Source organism: Pinus tabuliformis, chromosome 8 (assembly GCF_031772625.1).
Source record: "Pinus tabuliformis cultivar Carrire ecotype Pingquan chromosome 8, CPIR1, whole genome shotgun sequence".
NCBI classification, from domain to species: domain Eukaryota; kingdom Viridiplantae; phylum Streptophyta; class Pinopsida; order Pinales; family Pinaceae; genus Pinus; species Pinus tabuliformis.
In genome coordinates this window covers 1335351164-1335371015 of record NC_142294.1, presented here as the reverse complement: position 1 = coordinate 1335371015, position 19852 = coordinate 1335351164, and the positions used below count along the sequence as shown (strand labels likewise).

The 19852-nt window shown below is 38.4% G+C and overlaps 2 pseudogenes; both read right to left on the bottom strand.

Annotated features, from left to right (window-relative positions):
• Positions 1 to 9473: 9473 nt before the first annotated feature.
• On the bottom strand, positions 9474 to 10866 carry LOC149240405 (uncharacterized; annotated as a pseudogene).
• An 8166-nt stretch (positions 10867 to 19032) lies between these two features.
• LOC149240404 (uncharacterized) lies at positions 19033 to 19844 on the bottom strand (annotated as a pseudogene).
• Between the last annotated feature and the right edge of the window lie 8 nt (positions 19845 to 19852).

Below are 19852 nucleotides of genomic sequence, written 5' to 3'. Positions count from 1 at the left end.
CAAATTTTAGGAGGGATAGTCCGCGCTGCAGGAGGTTAGGGAAGACATGCTCTGCGCATTTTCTAGAATGAATAGTCAGCAGGGGCTGGACAACCAAATTTTCACAATTTTCTAAAGGAGCGAGAAGGGTTGCATGAGGGGTCAGCAGGCAGGGATTGTACAATTTTTCTGGGGAACTGCCCGGGAGACTGGCAACCAAATCTGCGCAATTCCTAGAGGGAACTACCAGTTGACCGTTGGGGCCACTTGCAGCCTGATTTGTGCAATTCCCAGAGAAAATTTCCAATTGGCTACTGCGGTCACTGGCATCCAAACTTGCGCAATTACCAGAGGGAACGGCCAGTTGGCTTCTCAGTCATTGGTAGCAGAAACTATGCAATTCCTCGAGGGAACAGTCAGTCTGTTGCTAGGAGCTGCTGGATGGGAAAATTGCATTTAGGTCGAGAGGCCGACTTGCTAATCATCTCTGTGCAATTTCAGAGTTGAGCTAACTGATGGGTAGTGGGAGGCCTTCTCATGAGCACTACGCAATTTCTGATATGAACAACCAGTTGACTGTCTAGGTGGCTAGCATGAGTGCTGATTGAATTGCTTGCAGGCAGCGCAGCTTGAAAGAACTAGCTTGGTGCTTCTGCGTTGTTCTGGTTGATAGTCGATCGAGTCGAAAGCAGGGTGATGGTCTGGCTGTCAGTGAGGAGTCTGGTCATCAGAACTTCAACAAAAATGACTAAGTGTGCTAATAGTTGAAAGATGCATAGGTGATTATACAGACACACACTCGACTGACTTGACGACGAAAAGAAACGACCAAAACATCCGAACACACATGTTCAACATGAATGACTGGCGGTGCAAGCGACAAGTGCGACACTCGCGATTGATCATTCATGATCGAGACGACACTTGTGCGACAATGAATATGACTCCGTGTGTGAGTGTGACAGATGCCTTCATGGTGAACACAACAAACACATACGAAGCAAAGACTTCGAGCATAACCAGAAAATGGTCACAAGCATGACTTAGACATCAACATGCAGAGACTTGAGTGCAATAAAAAAGCAAGTCGAATGTGAAGACTCACATGAGCTCACAGAGTGAACCCGAGTGTGTGCAGTCATCAAGTGAAACTCTCCAAGGGAGGCTTCGAAATTGGTGTAGGCCAAAATTTTGGAGGGTGGTTGTAGCCGCTACAACACTTGACAACACACTAGTAGAACTCCAACTTCTCTGTTTCGGTTCATTACTAGCACAGGGCCTTGGTCTTTTAGGAAGTATTGAATCGTTGTGCAGGTTACTTCAGTTTCCCCACTTACCCCATGGACATACATGGTTCACCCTTTGCCAACTCAGTCAAAAATTTAGCTTAGATCTCAGTGTTTCGAATCCAAGAAGGGTAGTTTAGTTCACGAGTTGAAGATTTTCATAGTATAAGTTTTCATCTCTGGTGTTGCTCCGCTGCCAGCAGGCCTAGACAGTACCCCGACGAAGTCACGCAGGAACACACACATTGCTCCACTGCCAACGAGCCTGGTCAGTACCTCGGTGGAGTTGCATGCTTCACCTCTCTACGCAGGAAGCCTTTCTCTTCTTTCACCTTTGTATTTTTTAAGAGAAATGTGCATAGGCACTTATTTATTTTTGGGACGGAAGAGGGATCCCGACTTATTGAGAGAAGAAGAAGTTGTTCCTTTAGAGAAGCATGTAAGACCTCTGACATAGGTTTGCTCATTTAGATTTTTCCCCTTCTCCGTTTCTACTAATTGGATTAGCTTCAATACACAGAGCAGAAGGCTGAGTAGAGGCATGGGCTTCCCAAAGTGGACACAGCTTCATGGTTGGACCAAAGCTTCCCTTACAGAAAGCTTGTATTTTCTATTAGGACTTCATCGGCTGAAGGTTGTAACCAAGCACACTGAAAGTGGACACAAGACTAGCCAAGTGCTGTAGTGTCACAAGTCTCTTCAAATTTCAACCACATATTCTATTCAAAAGCCAGAACGTAGTAGTTGGCAACACTTATTTCTGGAAACAAAAATAGTAATATATAAAACAAACAAAATGCACGTGAACAAAAATAGTAATCAGAATAAAACAAAGCAAAAGAAAAGATAATAAGAAAAACAAATCAAATGAAACAACAAGCAGCAAGCAAACTATGTACATGGCACGGGCGCGACCCGACCTATTGGAAATAATGCTTGAGATCTTGGCCATTGACAGGAAGGTTGTCAATCCTCCCGTCGAGTGATCGCAAATGATACGTGTATGGGCCAAGCTTCTCGTGAACTGTGTACGGGCCAATCCACATGGATTGGAACTTCGTATGTTTGCCTTTGTCTTCATGGGGTTTATCCTATTTCAGGACTAAGTCATCCATGTCGAAGCTAGCTTTCCCTGCATAACTCTTATCGAACAACCTCTTGATACGGTTCTGGTGGAGTATGACTTTTTCTTTTGCTTTGATCCTTTCTTCCTAGAGCTTATGGAGAACATCCATCCTACGCCGAACCAACTGGTAAGGCTTGCCTTGGGATTCCTAGGAAAGCTAAAGAGTAGGCAAGTAGATATTTGGAGGGAGGATGGCTTCTTTATCGTAGACTAGGAAGTACAGCAAGGTGTTCAAAGAGGGCTTAGGTGTTACACGGTCAGCCCATAGTGCATTCGTCAGGGCGGTATGCTAGTTACGCTGTTTAGAGAAAATGGTCTTCTTGATTATACGGATGAGATTCTTATTTGTAGACTCTGCTAGACCGTTTCCTTGCGGATAGTAATTCGATGAATGCTTTAACACAATACCATTTTCTAATGCAAAGTCATAGAGTTTCAAAGGCGAAAAATAAGTTGCATTATAAAAAACAAGTGATACCAGAAGCGTGAGATGATATTCTGCTAGAGGAAGCTGATGACCTCTTGGTCGTTCACTTGTTTGAGCAGAACTTCCTCTGTCCACCATGTAAAGTAGTCAGTCGCTGTTAGGATATAGCGGTGTTGCTTTGACGAAGGAGGGAAAAATTCCCCAATGATGTCCAGGCCCCACTGTTTGAATGGTTCAGTCACTGCAATTGGGTATAGTGGGGTTGCTGATCTTCATGTTTTGTTGGTGCACCGCTGACAGACCGCGCATTTGCAGACATAGGCATGCGCATCCTTGAATAATGTGGTCTAGTAAAAACCGGCTCGCATAACCTTGTGTGCTGTGGTATTCCCCGCAAAGTGACCCCGGCAGGTCCATCATGCAGATCTTAAAGTACCTTCTCTGATTCCTATGCCTCCAAACACCTGAGCAAAACTCCATTACTGTTCTTTCTGTACAGCACCCCGTGCACCGCTTGGTATGCTAAGGCTTTCAAGAATAATGCTCTATTTTGTCTGATAGAAAAGTGAGAGGGTATGGTGCCATGCTCAAGGTACTGATGTATATCTGCGTACCAAGAGGTTTCGTTTTCCGTAAGGGCTGCTTGCCTTATTTTGTACTTTTCAATCCCCTGCTCCCAACTGGCGAGCTCTTCTTCGCTCTCGTGGGCGTATACTGCTTCAGCTACAAGTCTGCAAAGTCCATGTCCTTTGATCATGTGTACTGGCTTGATTTCAAGATCATATTCTTGCAAACCTGTCATCCAGTTCACACGTCATTCTCCCAGCTCTTGTTGTACCAGCAATGTACGCATTGCTGGGTGGGGAACGAAGACAATGCAGTGGTTTTTCAGCAAGTAGGGCCTGAAGTGTTTCACCGCCTTGTAAACTGCATAAGCTTGTTTGTCAATGGCAGGGTAGTTAAGTTCCGGTCCCTACATGCTTGCACTCATGAAAGAGATGGGACGTTCATCATTAGCTTCGTCTTTCTGAGTGAGTACTGCAGCTAGCGAGTTGTCGGAAGTGAAGGTGTATAGCAGGAAATCCTTTTTGAAATCTGGGTTGTACAGTGCGGGCACTTCGGCAATGGCTTGCTTAATCTGGGTGAATGCATGCTTTTCTTTCTTGCCCTAGGTGTACACTGCATCTTTCTTGATCATGTCCTGCATGGGCTTGACTATTTGTGCATAATCCGAGATGAATTTCCAGAGGAAGTTTATCTTGCCCAAGAAGGACTGCATGGCTTTCTTGTTGACCAGGTGAGGAATGTGTGTGATAGCTTGGATCCAGTCTGGATCCACCTTGATGCTGCTCTTTGCAACAATGTGTCCAAGGAGGTTCCCCTCCGACATGGAAAATACGCTCTTTTTGGGGTTCAAGGAAATCCCGTATCTTCGGCATCACTCAAAAATTTTCTTAAGATGGCGTATGTGGTCTTCTCGTCTTCAGGAGAACATAGTCACATCATCAAGGTATACCACCACGCTTTTCCCAATGAGTCCGCGAAAGGCGATGTCCATAGTGTGTTGAAATGTTGCACCTACATTTACAAGCCCAAATGGCATCCGTCTATAAGCGAATGTACCCCACTTGGTACAGAAAGTAGTTTTGAGTTTGTCAGGTTCTGCTACCAGAACCTGATTGTATCCTGAAAAACTGTCAAGGAGAGAGAACATCTGTGCCCCAGATATTGTTTCCAAGATATGGTCCATAAACGACATGAGGTAGTTATCTTTGTCTGAGACGCGGTTAATGTTCCGAAAATTCACACAAGCGGATTTCCCCAAACTTCTTTCGTACATGCACAAGGTTAGAGACCCAAGTGGAATGACGAACTTTGTATATGATCCATGCATCCAATAATTTAGTAAGCTCTTTTTGTATGAGGGGTTCAAGCGACAGATGTACTTTTCTCAGCTTTTTTTTATATGGCTTGAACCCTTCCTTGATTGGGATGATATGTTGGATGATCCGTGTGTCATAAGTTTTCAAATCATCATACGTCCATGCGAACACATCTCGATACTATTTGAACAAGCGGATGAAGGCTCGTCGTTCTTGCTATGTACAACATGTACCAAGGTTGACAAATTTCGGATCCCTTTTTGTTCCCAGGTTTATCAGTTCATGCCTCATGGTGGAACTATGGGTCTTGTTGTTCCTTAGCCCTTGGAACCCCTCTTGCAAATCGTATAGATTTTCCAGTGATACCATACCTTTTGTGATAATGTGGCCTTTCATGTCATCAGATCTTGCATGCAGAGAGCACTCGTGTTTGTCGTCATCTATTGCTGCATATTTGAAAATGTCAATGTTGGCCATAAAATGTAGTATTTGTTGATCGTCATTAAACACGCGTAAGTTAGTTATGTTATCTGGGATAGATGGCTTGTACAAAATTTCAATAGTACATCTACCCCTATTTGGTGACATTCTTGAGGATGCATTTGCTAATGCATTGGCAGTTGCATTACACATACGTGGCACAACAATGATATTAAATGCTTTGAAGTTTGAGATTAGTCTACATACCTCTTCTTGGTAGTTTTTTATATGTGGTGATGAACAGTGAATGGTGTCACGTACCTACCGTACCACTATCTCTTAATCACCTACCACATTAAGCATGACCATATTGAGGTTGATGGCTTTCTACAAGCCCAATACGAGTGCTTTATATTCATCTACATTGTTCGTGCACTCAAACTCCAAGCGGCTTGACACCAGATGCTTCCTGTTGCAAGGGTTGATCAGAACACACCCGGCTCCTGAGTCATCCTATGTCTTTGATCTGTCGAAGTACAAAGTCCACAACTCATTTATACACAAATGGCTTGATGTGCTAGTATTTTTGCTACTATTGTCACTGTTACTACTGCTACTATTGGTACAATGTGTTGTACAAGTTTCATTACCATCAATTGGGCAAGGAAGGAGTCCCAAATGTGTGTCTGGTGGGGTTGGAGCCAGTCGTGCAGGATAACACCCCAATGTTGTTTCAAGGAGGTAGTTGTCGAACATGAGTTCTATGAGAGCCAATAATTCATTCTCGCCATTGATGGGAGTGACATTATGCTTCATGTACCTCTCGGATTCTACCTGGATTTGGTTGCACTTGCCCTTGTATGGAAGCCACATGTGGGACCAGTCTGTAGAAAAATATCCATCCAACTTGCTGGACCAGTCCCTACTGAGTAATAGACCATATGCTTTCGGAATGTCCATGACCACTATATTGATGCATCAATGGACTCGACGGTCATGGGTTAGTTGAATGATCACGTCACGTAGTTCACCAATGGTTGGTACGGATGTTCTATCAAGTTGGATGATTCTCGAGGATGTTTCGCTCCATTGTGCATTGATCCACTTAGCAATGGAGAGCGGCATGACATTGGCTAATGTGTTGGAATTAGCCAAGAAGTTGTGAACACTGTAGTTGAAGACTTCAAAAGATAGTAGGAATGGAGGGCAACCTAAGTTTGCTTCTTCCATCTAGAGCGTATTGAGCACAATTGAAAGTGGTCCTGGAGGTGTGCTTGCTCCCTTGCTAGTAGAGGCTATGTTGTCCATCGTTGTCTGTCCCAAAGCGCATAGAAATATATCTCGCTGACTCTGGATATTAGCCAACTTGAACAAATTGATCTTTGCTCGAGTTTTCTTCATGTCATCAACCTAAATGCTACTCTCTTAAGTGGAATTGACATCTTATCTTTGTAACAATGTATCAGAGGCTTCTTGATCCTAGCCAAATCCAACACTAGAAGGAACAATTGGAGCAACATATAGTAATTTATAGAACAAGAAATCCAATGGTAGCTTCAGCAAGGGCTTGAAAATTAGAGACCATGTGTGGTTGTTTGTACCTATGGTATGTAGCTTGTTGTGTGTTTCTATAGGAATTTTCTGTTCAAAAAAATAAGACAAGTATTCATGGATTAGTTCACTTGCTACATGGGTTTTCTCTTGTAACATAGTGGAAAAGGAGAGAAGTGGGAGTGAGAAAAATTGGACAGTTCCATATCCAAGAATAAAATCCTTTTTTCTTCAATAACTTAACTCTTTTCATTGTAGCAAAGGTGTTGGGGCAGTGTACCTTGTTTTGCATGCACACTTCATTGGCTAAAATAGTCTTTGAATTCTTTATATCTTTGAGTACTATGGATGCACTCCAACAATATTCAATGCAATGTAAATCAACTAATTCTTACCACCAGGATCTACACATAGTTTCAAAATTCTTCAGGTACCAGATATAGCTTTTGGATTACTTTCACGAATTTGGCATATCTCAGAAGATAAGATAATGTACCTATATGCCCTTTTTCCCCCATAATTTATATTGTTGATTTCCTTTACTCTCAAATCATATTATCCTTCAGTGTTCAATTATTCTTATCTTGGACAAAGGAGTTAAATTAGTGTAAGGGTTGAATTTGTTCCAATAGATTTCAAAAGTGAGTGTACTTGATGCCTAGCCAAAGACAATTCATGTATTGTTGCTCCATAACATTCAAACCACACTCTAGGAGTAGTATTGCTTCTATGATCCTTTGCCAAAGTTCCCTTGATGTTGGCATGAACCTATTGACCACATTGTTGGTGAGGATGAAATTTTCTATTATTATAAGTCCCCTAGCAATAACTGCTCCATGGGCTGCAAATGTAGGAAACTCTTTCTTTCCCTTAGCTTTGACTTTCCTAACTTTTGAAGGGAAAGGTCAACAGGAGTGTTAAAAAATAGACATGATAACATTACATAGGAACATGGTACAAATATAGGAGAAAAGAAAAGGGGACTGCAGGTTGGGGTACACTCTATAGTCCAGTTCCACAACCCAACAATATGTAGATTCTCACAATCTAGATTGAACATTAAACAAGCTGATGGCATAAAAAAGAAAGAGAGTAAATTTGTACAATTGGACAAGTAAGTAGTGAGCAGTCAAATTCTCTGGTATCAAGGAAAGTTCAATCCTTTGGAAAGCAAGTGCTTTAGATGAATCAAGGTCTACATTTTGAGAAGTCAATCATCCCATCCTTTGCGTAGTATTCCTCACCATGAACCTAGAAAAGGAGGAACAACCCTGCAGCTAGCAATTGTGAGACATTCAAATACAATGGAGATCACTAGGAGTTGGACTATGAATTTCTCATCTTATTGCTTCATCTGGTGCTACAAATAATTAGTAGAGTGTCAGTATTATCTGACTCAAATTTGATCTGAGTGTTACTGCAAACAAGACCGTTAACTGGTATATGTTGCTTGTCTTTAATAATGTCTTGGTTACACATATTACATATGGGTTCTTACTAGTGTTACTAGCATATACCTTCTTCTATGGCCTACAATGGAAATAATATCAACTAGTTCTTGCTTTTCTTATGTTCATTATCCTCTTCAAATCTCAACATTTTCTCCAGATGCTCTTGTAACCGTAGATCTAAATTTAATTTTTTCTACATGATATCTTAATTTTCCTTTTCCTAGTGGATTTCTATTATCTTCTCCAATATATATTTTCAATTACAATTATCGCGGTGGCCAATTTTCCAGTATTCTTTGTCTTGGATCTCACAAGCATATACATCTTTCCTGAAAATGTACATCCTGTCTGATATTTGCATAACCAACTCTGATCTAAAAATTACAAGATCTAAAAAATGAATGGAGCAATTAGATTATAAAAGGTTGCTTCACAACATCTCTTGCATAAGGAGATACATATCATTCTGATTGCATCATGATCTAACACACTATTTCCTGCTTGTTGGGACAACCATATATCCTAAAATGGGGCCCCTTTTCTACAAAGAACGATAACAGAATGAGTCCTATATTCAGCAGCAACCATTTCTGCAAAACCTTTGGCAACACTACAATTTCATATAACGTGCTTAACTGTCTCTGGTTGTTTTTATTTATTTATTATTTGTAGTAATGAGTTACCACGTGCACTATCAACAAAGAGGACTTGGCCATTCTTATTTCATGGGTTTCTGAAAAATATTTCTTCAAAATCAATGTCTCCATGAGGGCTTTGTTTTACACTCTTGAGTTACAAGCTCCGTAAGTTACAAGCTGGTAAGGCATCCTTGTTCTTCGAATTATGGTTTTATTTTCATTCCATTGGAATGTTGAGGCCGTGTGACAAGAAAAGTTTTATAATTTTATTTATTATATTAGATGTTACTATGCCCATGATTCCCAACCTTTAGTAGCACATTGCCCTCTTTGCTACAACTTACTCAGCCCAAAGCAAACCCACTTTAACAATCAACATTGATCTTGCATTTGATCCACCAATATCCATAATGTAATAATATAATATTTTCTACTCAATGGATTAGTACCTCATACATTCCATGACCTAGGTTGTTTACACTATTTTTATTCAGAACACTGAGATCTAAGTAAACTAGAAATTTGTTAGTAAAGCATTCTCTTAAACACTCAACACTTTTGGTACAGAAATGAAGCATAGAAAATAATTTCAATAACCAACTAAGACATTAATCTCTACAGAGCTCTTTATCAATCCATGCATTTAGCCTTCAACTTCTTGATCTCCAACCTCAAAGAAAACTAAATTTGAATGGGAGAAAGATATATATTTTCAGGCTAGTAAAGCATATATTATCCAACTTACTACAAGGTACATATTGATTCTCCAGTGCACCCCATGCAGCGTGACTGCCATGGATTTATTGGGTGATTTTCCCTTTGCTTTGATGGGCAAAGCTCCACATACATCCGCACCCAAGTACTGAGATCTTTGCATAATCTAGGAGGCATTGATGCATAAACCTGAGTTCCCCTTCAAGTCTATGTTCTTACCTAACCTATGCAAAAAATCTGAAGAGAAAGGGAGTGCCCTTGACAACATGTTACCACTCAAATGAAGGTGGTACATGTGAGAAGATTACCTATAATGGAATGAATCATGCTTGACAACTTGTTGTTCTCTAGATTCAAAGAGTTTCGATTCAAAAGTTTGTCATAAGCCACATGTATTGAACCCGAGTACCCAGAACTATCAAGCCTAAGCTCTTGAGCTTTCTGAACTTTCCAAGTTCAACAGGGGTTGGAGAAAAAATTGGATTCTTATCTATTATGAAGTACTGGATGCTCTGTAAACTTCCCAACAAAGGAGGGAATCTACCTATAATCTTATTGTTGCTGAGAGATATGAACTCCAAGTTTTTCAAGTTCACAAGAGTTGCAGGAATGTGACCTGTGAGGGAATTAGAGCTCAAATCCAGCTTTTGCAATGTCCTTATATTTCTAATGGATTCCAAAATGGGTCCTTTAAGATATTTGTAGCTTATATCAAGCCCCAACAAGTTTCTTAAACTCCCCATTCCCTGAGGGATTTGTCCCTTGAAAGAATTATAACTCAAATCTAAAATTAAATGCATGAGACTATTTAGCCTCCCCACATCTAGTAGGATGCTCCCATGAAGATTGTTCTAAGAGTGTCAACACCTGTAATCCCCTCAAGCTACCAAAATCCCTAGGAATTTCACCAGTCAAACCCTTGTTAGCACGCAGGCTCAACTGCTCCAAATTGGGGGCCAGCTTACAAAAACCCAAAGGAATTGTGATGTTCTCATGCATGAAACACTGGAGCATAAAGAGTGCTTGCAAATATGAGAGCTTGAAAATTGAAATTGGAAACAAATCATTTTTCTTGCATGAAGGATTAGGTTTGTACCCAAAATTAAGCCTGGAAACATGCAAGAAATTGTTGTTCCCTTGTTTTCACTCCAAGCCCTGCCATGTTCCTTTTACATAGAGAAGTGGATAGGTTTTTCTCCATTTGCATCTGTAGACATAGATTCCATTACTTCAAATAGAGCTTATGTTTCCTTAGGATTCATCTTGGCATTGGAGACCTGTTAATCTACCTGGCCTCCATGATTTTTATGATGTGCTGCTCCATGAATTCTTACCAATAACAACAAAAACATGCTCACAGTGCATTTAGAAGGATACATTAACTGTGCCATAGAAAATAGATATACCAATCTGAGAAACAAATCTAGTGCCTATAATGTGTCGCATGGATTGGAATTTGGGATGTTAGAAAGCGTTGGATAAATGTTTACATCTTGTGAGGAGGTGATAGAGAATCCCAACGATATTTGGAGGAAGACTTCAAAACTACTCAGTGTGTATCCTCCTGCGATGCAAAGGTTTTCTTTGGCAATTTCAAGATCAATGATGCTTTTAATCAAATAAATTAAAAAATCAAATCTTTTATCATATCTTGTCATATTTTACCAATGTATTGACTATTGAATCTTTTATCGTATCTTCTGCATATTTTTTGTATGAAATGAATCTTATGAGACTCCTAGTTTAAATTATAGTCATACTAAAACAACTAATCACAAAAAATATTATACAACAAAGATTATTTGTGGGTTATCTTGCAAGTTGCAAATAACTTATTCATAGAGTTGTAGTTGGCCTTCTCATTGCTCTTAATTTATAGTGGGTCCATCTTTAAGCCACCACATGTCAATCTTTTATGTTCTCCTCATGCTTTTATTTTCTTAAACAATGTGTCTATATAGGATTTTTATTCAAGTTTGATTTAATACCTACCAATGGAAAATATTTGTTGTTGTTGGTTTATCTAGTAAGTTGTATTTCTTCTAACGTGTTTTGTGAATTTTCAGAACTGTGAACATGAAGTTGTTGGAGGACATGATCCCTCAAAAAGTAAATGTAACACTAACAACATAATGAGGTTATCATGGGTGTTGGTACATTCACGATGTCCTGCAGATGTTAAAATAGGGATAACAATGTTGGAAGATATGTGATTGTTCTTAGCTTAAAGTTCTCTAGGATGCAAAGCTACAAACTGTTGTTGCACTTTTCACTTAATGTTTTGCATCAATCTAATTTTCTTGAAGTCAACTTGTTGGAAGCATTCTTATGTTTGTGGTCTAGATCTAGACAAATCCCTTTGATTCTCTTAATCTCTATGGAAGTCTGCAATTCCCTTATTTTATTTTATTTTTTCTTTATGAAGGCATGCATCATATATCACCTTATTGCGAAGAAAGATACATCAAGTTATACATAAGAGTAGCAATAAATACTCTAAGCAGTGGCTAAATAGGCATCCCCTCTTCATATATACTGATAGTAATGGTATGTCAACCTTCTGCCCAATATCTAGAGAGCTTCTATCTTTGGTAAAGATTCTTATCTCAGGATAGAACTAAATTTCTAGTGCACGGGGATGACCAAAGAGATGCAACCATTCCCACAAGTATGGGGTCCCTCAACAAGTCTCAAAAGATAAACTTGACAATTTTAGACTTGGTTTATTGTAAAACCATTTCCGATCCTTCTAAATTCAAACCCAAGCATTCAGATAAATCTTGAAGAAAATATATCTAGGTAGAGACGGGGCATCTAGCCAAAAATTGCCCAAAAGCCTCTGAGAAAAATTTTGCTAGAAAAAACCACCACAGATCTACATGGTGGGAAGGAGCACAAAAAGAACACTACACTGTCATCAAAGAAGAATATTCTACCGAAAACTCTGAGTCACAAGAAATCAAGGAAGAAGGAAACAACTCTCAAAGCAAGCAAGGAGAAAGCCCGCCCCAACAAATCAACAGTTATGAGGATTTGAATACCGCAGAAAATAAATCTTCATTTAACAGCAAAGCAGATCTCCTAAACTAAACTTCTCCGACTATAGATCGCGAAGCTAAGAGACCAATGTCCCAAGAACCAGAAGAGATGAAGGAGATACAAGACAAAGGAAGTTGGAAGACCGTAGAGAAAAGAAAGAAAGCTACAACACCAATCTCGCCAAGAAAGACGAGGAGCCAGACAAGTAAAAATTAAGAAAATTGTAGGTCCGATAGACCAATTTGGTCTCAGTGGACGTTAACCATCATCATCATCATCATCATCATCAGAATCTTGCATAACTCAAAAGATGCTTGTTTCTTTGCAATAACAATTGTTACGATTTATTCACCACTCTCTGCTTCAACCAAAGGCCATATTCTCCCACAAATACTAATATTCTTTCTTGTAAATGGAAATGTCTAGATGAATATCTCTGCCAAATCTGGGTCATTTACTATCCTATTGAACTCCTAATATGACTTGGATACTTTACTCATGCCATCCAAATCCTTTTGAGAATAACTAAACCTATGAGGTTTAAATCTCTAGCTCCTCCTACTTCATCGTTGGTCTTAAAAGGGCCTTTGATACTGCACACATGATCAACATTTCTAATATGGCATGAAATTAGAATCTGCCAAGGGCCTTCCCCTCCAATGGTTCTTATATTTGTTCAACTATATGGACTATTACATAACTCAAATATCAGTTACAAGTTTATAATCAAGAACCCATTTCATTCCTTTTATGTTTTCCTAATGAAAACTCCTCAAAATTCATCTAATTTTCTTTAGCCAGACATGGATGGAGTGAAGGAAATAATAGTAGAATTAGATCCTCTGTTGTCAAACTTCTATTAACTATGCTAAGGTTCCAATTAGTGGAAGATCTCTACGATACATTTTCTGGAGTTCACTTTCAAATCTACATAGCATCCATCTCCACTAGTCAACTAGTGACACATCATATGAAGTCAATCTGGCAATCCATCTAGACGAGTTGTGAGCACTTTTTTCTTACCCACAACATTACTCGTTGCTTGAGAAAAAGTTTCAAGGCATTGCATTGTTCTTTCAACTCAACCTTTTGTAAGTTTTGGCTAGAGTGCAGAGCCAATAAAGTGCAAATTAAGAATTTAGCTCTTTAAGCAGGAAGATTGCCCTAATTTGACCTTGAATGTGTGTTGCTTCATTAGGGAGTGTGCATCCATCTTAACTCTATATCTAGGGAGAAACCTACAAATTCTTCCCACTTCCTCCTTATTATTATTGTGACAGTAATCTCCCCACGGAAAATAATCTGTTCAAGAAAGAATAGAGGTCTAACTGAATTTTCTTGAACTCCTACATAATAGAAAATTTTCCAATATAATAGAATGGGTAGCACCCCATATCAAATATTCCATTCCTTCTCTATAAGCATCCCTTGCATTCCATGATATTAAGCTAATAAATCCTGAAGAACCTTAGTGTCTCATCTTGTGCCAATTCTATCTTTATCCCATTCCACCATATTGAAACCTCCTTTCATAATCCACTCAATAGTAGGAAGAAATTGCAGTATATAGCTTTGAAATTGCATCTAACTTATGGAATCATTAGTTGTATAAACTGAGAAAAGAGGCCAAACTATCCAAGAAATCACCACAATCCAATGACATGTTGGAAATGGGTCCCTCTATTTATAATATCAGGTATTAACCAAGGACCAAGTCTATAAATAGAAGAAAATCCAACCCAACAGAATTGATGGAACTCCAAAGATCATTTTCCTTTCCCAGAGATACTCAGATTTTGAATAAACTAGGAAACAAATATGGAATTTTTGTACTCTTTTGTCAAATGCTATATCTACCCAACCACGAGGAGACATGTGCATGATAGAATCCTCACCTCTTATGTTGAACATTTATCTTTGAAAGTATTATTGTTTCTGGATTATTTTAAGTTAGTGTCTCAATCATGCTCAATAAGAGATGACCTTTTTCACTGTCTCCTTTGTTAGTGCCTCGATCATGTTCAGTAAGAGATGACCTTTTTCATCATATGCAGAAGATAAGACTACACTAGACAAAGGAATATGATGACAACATATACCTCGATTATGTGACAAAAGCTTAGATCTCGACCACCTTCATAAGAATGCCTTGAATCACATTTCAGACTAGGTTTCAGCCTAGTTGTTTCTCCCAGCCAGCATCTTGATCTACAAAGACTGATTTTGAGGCACCTCTAGGTCTCATCCTAGACTCGTAATCATATAGAGTGCCATAGCATCAATATAGTAGATATTCACATCCTTTCTATGTATCAGCCTAGACTTCTTGGGCAAGAGTAGCATAGCTTTGTATCTCTTCTAGGAATCATCCTATAAGAACTCAATAGTGGAGATACACTGGTGCTTCACCGCTCCTTTCTACATCAAGTCACGAAAGTGGTGATACTTGATGTCAGTATGCTTTATCTTCTGATAGAGCACTAGATTCTCATATAGCTTCTCAAAACAAACCAACGAGCAATTGCTTCATAAGTCCTTTCACATGCTACCATGCACCCTGCCTTAGTAGAACTAGGTGCCACAAAACGTTGGTTCTTCTCATCATAGGAGATCCAAAACTAACCACTAGTTGTGATTTTTCTATCATCGACGCTTCTGAGTTAATTAGAGAATCTGTGCAACCCAATTGGCTGCCTACACATGATGATCATAGGCCTGCAATAGAATCTTGATATCATTCTTCCCTGGCCCAATGGAAACTTTAGACTTCCAATTCCAAATAGGGCATTAACCCAAGATTCTTCTTATCTAGTTCAACAACCAACTCTTTCATTGGGGAGTCAAACGCATAGAGAAGCAGATTCCCAAGTTCATCCATCACAACCTTGATATGGAGGTTGGAATTAGTTTTACCGAGCCTTGATAGGTATGCATCATGGAACTAGGGTTTCCAGAAACAATTTACCCTAGGGATTAACCCATAAGCCCTAACCCTAATCCTTAGGGTTTACTAATTAGCTAGGGTTTTATATCCAAACCCTAGATCCATACAAACCCTAGAATCATAGTCCTAAGGTTTTATCCATAAACCCTAGATTTTTCTTATTCTGACACACTTAGGGTTTATAAACCCTAAAATTACAAACCCTAGATATTCAACCTAGGTATTCAATCTTGATTATCCAAAACCCTAGGGATTTTCCAAGACATGTAATCTTTAAACCCTAGATCCTTGCAAGCAAAATATACATTATACAACAAAATCAATATTGCAACTTTATCATGTGAAGTACTATTATCAAAAGTTCCAATTAGTGGATTTTAATCAAGAGTTCCAATAGTTACAATTATGCTAGTTTTGGTCAAGTGGTAAATCACATGGTTCAAGGAGGCTTATCTTGTTTAGTTTCCTTGATTAGAAATCTTATTTTTTCCTTCATTTATATTGCATGGTATGAGTAGCTATTTTAATTTTTTATGGTTGAGAAGAGTGTTTTTTGAAAATGGCTTCATTATACTTTCTATTTTCTCCCAAAATTAAAGTGCATAGGCTTGGAAAGGCTTTGTTGGGAGACTTGTTGATTTTGGTGTCTACGATCGGTATTTAAAGATGGAGAAAAAATAAAATAATTAAATTTAAATGGTCATGTCAGCCCAGCACAAAGAGACGTGCCCCTTGAGCACATCTATACCATTATAAATACAAACTTGGCCTCATGCAATTGGATATCAATTCAAATCACTAAAATACACCAGCTTTTTGTTCACTTGTGCGAAGGAGGAGGAGGATAAGTAGAACGAAGTCTTCTGATGTTTGACCAGCATTGACCACTGTTTGAACAAAATTCTGACGTTGTTTGACTAAAATTATGAGGTTAGTTGACCAAGTTTTCTGACTCTTTGACCGAGTCTGTAATGGGCAGTTTGACTACATTTCTGAGGCAGTTGACCATAATTTGTTATGGGAAGTTTGACCAAGTAGTTGTGCTGACCAGGTTTGACTTGTGGGCTTATCTGTGGTATGTTTGACCTAATCTAACTTATGAATATCATATTATACTTTGCTGAACTGAGGAATTTCTCCTAGAAAATGTTGTTGGGTTGTCTTCCAAGGTTGGGTTTCCCAGGCGAAAAATTGTGTCTCCTTGTGTGCATGGTTGTCTCTTTATGATCCTACTTTCAATATTACATTACTATTGAGATTTTCTATGTATAGTTGCTTAATGATGTATGTGACATAAGTAAAATTAATTAAATAAATCATTGGAAGTAATTATCAGATTAGAAGATTAGAATTCACTTAAGAAAATCGACGAGACTCATGTAGTCTATGTCTCCTATTTTTAGCAAAGAAATAGAGTGCATGACTTGGTGTAGATTTATACTTTCTTTATTTTGACTTATGATCCTTTTATTGCCTCTTTCTCCCTTATTGAGAGAAGCCATCTTTAGCATATTGCGCTTTCTACTTTTATTGATAGTTGCAATATTTTTGTATATTCCTATGCCTATTTTGTAAATGTTGGAGGAGTATAGTGAAGAGAGATAAGATGTTATTCACTAGTGATTTTGCTTGAATTCTAGTCACTTAATACTCTTTTTTTATTGGAATGATTGTGAGAGTGTAGAGTAGAGGTAGAGGTTGCTTGCATTGTGTTCACATGATTTTATCCCTAAACACTAGGGCCCAAGGCTCTTCAGAAGTGGTGGAACACCCTCGGGAGCTCTTGTAGGTGAAATTGGTATCCCCTCCACAAACCTTGTACCTACTACTTTGGAATTAAAGGGGTAACATCTATTCAGAAACTATATCTCGTTGGTTTATGGTGTATTTTACGTTACTTCGATTTCTTGAATTGATTGATAGTAGGAAGTACTCCCCTGTAGTTATTTTTTTACTCTCTATATCCCACAAGCTTGAAGGAATTTAGGTCACTATTAATAATTTTGTTATTTACACAATTTTATTACTTTTATGCAAGCAAATTTGTCCCTTTAGGAGCATATTTTTATGTTTTCACCGCAGACTTACACATTTCCCAATGCTGACATAAATATTTAGATGTAAATGTGCAATTTGGTTTGTTCTTTAGTGTTAAGTGCAGATTCCATGCCTATTATTTTGAGCCAAAAGAACAAATAAATAGGATAGGCATGGTATGCCAATGACTGCATTATAATCCACCCTCAACTCTCACTCTGCCACAGAGGTTTTATGAATGAGATCATGACCTAGGAGAGCAAAAATCGAAGTGAATTATGGCAAGCTTTTATTATAGTTTGGCAGTGTGTTGTGGTCTTTAGAGTTCACTCTTCACTCATGAATTGCATAGGGATTCCCATCACTGGCTAGCAAGCACTAACTAAAAGTGCAGGGAGATTGTGTGAGGTGATAATGTACATTTTCAGGATACCATGTATCCCTTCTAGTTTCAAGTGTACACATGGGGGCTTAGGCTCTATTTCTATGTGAAATGCATATCAATAACTCATGGAAACATCTCTATTTCACTATTAACTTGAGCATAAGGAGGGGGACTCACTGATATTATTATTTATGGCTTTGCCCAATTAATAACTTGTCACAAGTTCATAAGCACGTAGGAAGAATTACAAAAACCCTTTATTAGTATTGATTTCTCTTCCCAGTTAATCAGTTGTCACAAGTACAAAATCAAGTAGGAAGAATTTAAAAACCCCTCCAACAACCACCTCTCCTCTCTATTTTTTTGAGGTCATACACCAATGGTGGAATTCTTAGGTGAACAATAGGATCTATACTTCATAGCCTCACTTGGAAAAGCCATTGTTGGGTGTTATGTAAAAGGATATACCCATGCCTCAAAGTGGAAACCATTAATAGGATAACATATATGACATCAACAGTATGCATAGACAAAATTTGAATATCTTTGTCCATTTTTTATTTTAGAAAATTCCATTCTCTACCCTTTATAAAAGGAAAACTCGATAAGAGAGTAACTCAAAAAGGACATTGTAGTAAGTAAATCATTGACTTACTACTTTACATTATGTTCATTGAATATTACTTTAGTCTCATCAAATGAACTAGATGTAAAGACAATGAACTAATCATTGGATTACTACATGGTGTTTAGTATTTTCCATTACAATCTGAAGAAACTTCAACTACCTTGAAACTGGGTGACTGAGTCCCTCAATCTTGTAGATTAACACCTTTCAAACTTTATTATAATCTTAAACTATAAAGTGCCTTTAGTTTTGTGACCATAGCTATGTGTAACTGACTGTTGGCATTTTTCACAATCATTCCAATGTGCCTGAGATATCTTTCTAGAGTTGTCTTCCTAAATCACCTTTCGGACGAGCATTAAAGGAAAAGTAGCATTGCCCACTAACCATAGATTCATTTAGTGCACAATGGAATCTCTTTAGTTTTCCATATAGGTTTCCATAAAGTTGATTGACAGGTAAGTTTGGGATATAGACTATTTGAGGATTTTATAATAATCCTTTACTTGATCTGAGGACTTTTTTCAAGGCAAAAAGGGCTTATTTCTTTCTTCTTCACCTTTCAACAAGGATGCAACCTTGCCAAAATGTGTAGAAACTTGTTCTGAAGATGATCCTAAATATGGTGATGAAACAACTTGCTTTTCTAACAGAATAACTACCATTGTCTTCTCAACATCGATTCTTTGTTGCTCAGCAAGTTGAACCTTCTCTATAAAATCAGATACCTCAGCTTGTGTAATTGCCTCAATCTCCATAGTTTTCTTTAACACAATTTCTAATGCCTTCTTATCAACTTGTAGAAGAGACATTTCCTCCATCTTTTCCTTCACAAGAGAACCAAATGTTTCTACTTTTGCATTTTCCCTTGATTCTCGAGATTTCCAGTACTCTTCAAATGCAGAAAAATCAGACAACAGTGTCACAAGAGCACTAAATTTGTTAGATACCCGGACACTCTTTGCATGGATTAAATTGGCAAACTTGTATATTGTGTCAATCTCCCATTTTTATGAGAAATTTCTTGTTTCGAAGAATCTGATTCCTTTCTAAAAAACTCCATCTCACTGTGAGATATCTCTACCAAGCCCAAGTTGTCAACTACTCGAGTAATCTTTGTTATCCTCTCTTATGAAAAAGTCAGCTTGGATCTTACCAAAGTTATTTCATGTTGAAGCATTTTCTCCCGGATGACAATTAGATCTTTATCCCTCGATAGTTTAGAACCATTTTCAGCCCATTTGTATCTTTCATCACTTGAGAGATGGCCTAAATATTCTTTACTGTGTTCAGATTCTTGAAGTCTCATTTCTAGATGTGCAAGCTCTAACTGCATAGCCTAAA